The sequence below is a fragment of the Rattus norvegicus genome, chromosome 6 (genome assembly GCF_036323735.1).
Source record: "Rattus norvegicus strain BN/NHsdMcwi chromosome 6, GRCr8, whole genome shotgun sequence".
Classification (NCBI taxonomy): domain Eukaryota; kingdom Metazoa; phylum Chordata; class Mammalia; order Rodentia; family Muridae; genus Rattus; species Rattus norvegicus.
The window spans coordinates 136,618,238-136,622,520 of record NC_086024.1 but is presented as its reverse complement, the minus strand read 5'-3'; positions in this window follow the sequence as shown (position 1 = coordinate 136,622,520).

Here is a 4,283-nt window from a genome sequence, read left to right as displayed (position 1 = left end):
GTGTATGTGTGTATGTTGGGTGTGTGTGTGTGTGTGTGGTATGTGTGGGTGTGTGTGTGTATGTGGTGTGTGTATGTGTGGGTGTGGGGTGTGTGTGTGTGGTGTGTGTGTGTGGTGTGTGAGGTGTGTGTGTATGTATGTGTATGTGGTGTGTGTGTGTGTGTATGTGGGGTGTGTGTGTGTGTGGTGTGTGTATGTGTGTGTGGGGTGTGTGTGTGTGTATGTGGTGTGTGTATGTGTGGTGTGTGTGTGGTGTGTGTATGTGGTGTGTGTGTGTATGTATGTGTATGTGGTGTGTGTATGTGTGTGTATGTGGGGTGTGTGTGGTGTGTGTGTGTGTATGTGGGGGGTGTGTGTGTGTGTGGTATGTGTGGTGTGTGTGTGTGGTATGTGTGTGTATGTATGTGTATGTGGTGTATGTGTGTATGTGGGGTGTGTGTGTGGTGTGTGTGTGTATGTATGTGTATGTGGTGTGTTTATGTGTGTATGTGGGGTGTGTGTGTGTGTGGTGTGTGTGTGATGTGTGTGTGTGTATGTATGTGTATGTGGTATGTGGTATGTGTATGTGTGTATGTGGGGTGTGTGTGTGTGGTATGTGTGGGGGTGTGTGTATGTGTGTGTGTGTGGTGTGTGTGTATGTATGTGTATATAGTGTGTGTATGTGGTGTGTGTGGGGTGTGTGTGTGTGTGGTGTGTGTGTGGTGTGTGTGTGTATGTATGTGTATGTGGTGTGTGTATGTGTGTATGTGTGGTGTGTGTGTGGTATGTGTGTGTGGGGTGTATGTGTGTGGTGTGTGTGTGGTGTGTGTGTGTATGTATGTGTATGTGGTGTGTGTATGTGTGTATGTGGGGTGTGTGTGTGTGTGGTGTGTGTGTGGTGTGTGTGTGTGTATGTATGTGTATGTGGTGTGTGTATGTGTGTATGTGGGGTGTGTGTGTGTGTGTGGTATGTGGGGGGTGTATGTGTGTGTGTGGTGTGTGTGTGTGTATGTATGTGTATGTGGTGTGTGTGTGTGTGTATGTGGGGTGTGTGTGTGTGTGTGTGTATGTGTGTATGTGGGGTGTGTGTGTGTATGTGTGTATGTGGGGTGTGTGTGTGTGTGTGTGTGTGTGTGGTATGTGTGGGGGTGTGTGAATGTGTGTGGTGTGTGGTGTGCGTGCCCTCAGAGGTCAGAAGGGGGCTTCCGATCTCCTGGAATTGGAGTTAGAGATGGTTGTGAGGCATCGCCTGGGTGCTGGGAATTGAACCTAGGTCCTCAGGAAGAGCAGCCAGGGCTCTTACCTACTGGCTCATCTCTCCAGCCCCTTTTGAGATTGTTTTTAAGACAACCACACAATGTAAATATAAGAAATATTGAGATTTATCAAGGAAGCATTTTGTAGGAAAACCATTAAAAAGCATGTCCCTGAGACGGCCTTTATGTTACAAATGTGTGTGAGTGCATAAGCTGGTGGCACATTCCTACCGTCCAAGCACTCTGGAGACAGGGGCTTCAAGAGAGAGAGTCACAAGCTTGGGCACAGTCGGTCTGCAGGCCCTCCAGGACTGCACAGAAGACTGTGTCAGAAGCTAATGCTTCAGTCTGGAGAGATGGCCAGCAGTAATGTACTCTGATAATGGACCCAGTGGGTACCTCTGTAATCCATCACTCCTACAGCAAGATGGGAGGCAGAACCATGAGGAGCAACTGAGGGGAAGGGAGGGAGCAGGGGGACCAGTACAGAGGCAAGAGAACCAGCCTCAACACGGTGTAGGAGAGAACCAACTCCCAAAAGCTGACCTCTGACCTCCATATAAATGTCACAGTATAGTGTCTGAACCCCTCCCACATCTCACACACACACAGACACACAGACACACACACACACACACACACACAGACACACACACACACAGACACACACACCTTAAGTCCAAGAAAAGCCAAGTGTGGTGGTGCACACCTTTGGTCCCAGCAGTCAGGAAGTAGAGGCAGAGGGATCTCTGTGAACCAGAGGCCAGCTTGGGCTACACAGAGAGACCCTGTCTTTCAAAAAGAAGTGTATCCTTTTTTTTTTTTTTTCCAAAATCAAAAATAGTGTTACTAATTTGGTGTCTCTGAAGCACAGAAAAAAAGGAAAAAAAAAATGACAAAAGAACGAATGAACCCACTCTTGCCACGTGTCAGGCCCCAGGCCCAGGCTAAGGAGCCCAGCCTTGTAGGCAGTGCAAGGCCTAGGGCAAAGTCAGTCCTGACCATGGGCTCAAAGAGGGACCAGCCCGTGGGTTTGGCTCTTACGGCCTGGCTAGGAGGCTGCTGCCTCAATTTGGGGCATCCAGGCCACGGATCAGGGAGAAGTCTGGTCACTCAGTTCTGACACTGTCTGGAGTAGCCAGATATCAGGGTGCAGACACCAGAGCCAAAGCCAATCAGTCCTGTGGTCCAGCAGAGTCTGCGATATTGAGTCCTGGGATGAGATCCAGCAGAGGACAGCTACTCAGTACTGATGTTCCAGCAAGGGCTGGGCGGCTGGACTCTCTCATTCCTCAACAGGGACAGGCCAGTCACCTGGAGCACTGGAGGGTAAGTGTATCCTTTCTTATGCTACTGAGTGCTCTTACGGGATCAGGCTGAACTGTTGGGGATATAAGCCCAGGACAGTAGAGGAGACAAACCTCACAGGGACCTTTCATGACAGAACTCTGTCCTGATGATCCTGGAGCATCCGCTGCCTCATGGAGACCAGGCTGGGGCAGTATAGACTAGGAGACTGATGTGTGCTCGTCACAGATTCCTCATTCCCATGTGCTGCCTCCCTGCTGCCAACCTTCCTCTCAAAGTCAGGCCCCGTCCCGAGGAAGAGGCCAGTGTTTGCTTCTCTCTGCTCTTGTATTTTTCCTCTTACACAACTGAGAGAACGCCTGACAAGGCCAGCTTCAGTGAGGAAAGGTTTATTCAGGCTTTCAGGGGTTCAGTCCTTACAGGGGAGGACACAGCACTGCAGGGCAGTTCACATCGTGGTGGCCAGAAAGCGAAGAGAAACCAGAAGGAAGAGGTTGTCACAAACAACACACCTCCAAGGACCCATCGACTTCCTGGCTCATCTCCCAATGTTTCTGGAACCTCTCAAGAGTGCCAGCAGCCGGGACCAAGGAGATGTTCCTCACCGTCCTGAGATCAGATCCCCAGATCAAGGCTGTGAGCAATGTCTTCCCACCAGCCCTGGTCCTCTGGGAGAAGTGGCTGTTTTAAAGCTTCCTGCCTAACATCACCAAAAGGTCCAACCCAGAGGCGAGTGGCCAGCCAGAGAGGTCATCTGCTGGTCTTGCTGAGCCTGCAGACTTGGAACAGATTATCTTAGACTTCTTGTCTGGCTTCAGGCAGAGTCATAACAGCTCCTGTGAAGGCCCTCCTCAAAGACAGCAGCCTCGGAGCCAGTGGGATGGCTTTACACACACACACACACACACACACACACACACACACACACACACACGCACACACACACGTACATACACACGCACACACGTACACACATGTACACACACGCACACACACACCCTGCCCATCTGCATGAAGCTAGCAGCTTCTGCAGAGATGGCTGCTGACATGACACTTGGGCACAGTCCCTGGCCTTCAGCCGTGGGGACTGGGGAGTCTGTTTCCAAATGTCCCTAGCTCTAATTCGACCTAAAGCAATGTAATCTCTTTCCCTGAAACCAGAAGCTTGGTGGCTGGCGCCCTGAGGACCAACGGCGTCCTCACACAGCCTGTGTATATGGACTGGTCAGCAAGCCACTGATGAGGGGCAGGGCCCGTTTGTTCAGCAGTGGCGATATCCCTGTTCTAGGTAAGGGGACAGAAGTGGGGGGCTGGACTCCGACTAGCTGCTTTCAGGGAATGCCCTATGACCTACTACCCCCTATAGGCTCCAATAGGTTCCACCACCTCCCCACAGAGCCATCGTGTAGAAACTAAGCCTTCAGCAGCCACACCTGTCGGAGACATTCAAGATCTAAACCACAATGGCGACCATGAGCCACAATCACCACACATTCTGTGTTCTCTCTGTTTGCAGAGGCCCCTTTAACCATGGTGACAATGGCTGCTAGGCTGTGCCTTTGGATGCTGAGGGGGGTCACCTGACTGTAAAATGATGACATTACTCTGATCATCCTTTCACACAAAGGTGCTGCACCCGCTGTTTGCTTTCACTATGGTCAGGGCCGAGGACCCTAGCCACACCACAGAGCCAGCCGAAGGCTCACTCCCAGATCAGAAGCATTGGTCCCAGCTTGCACT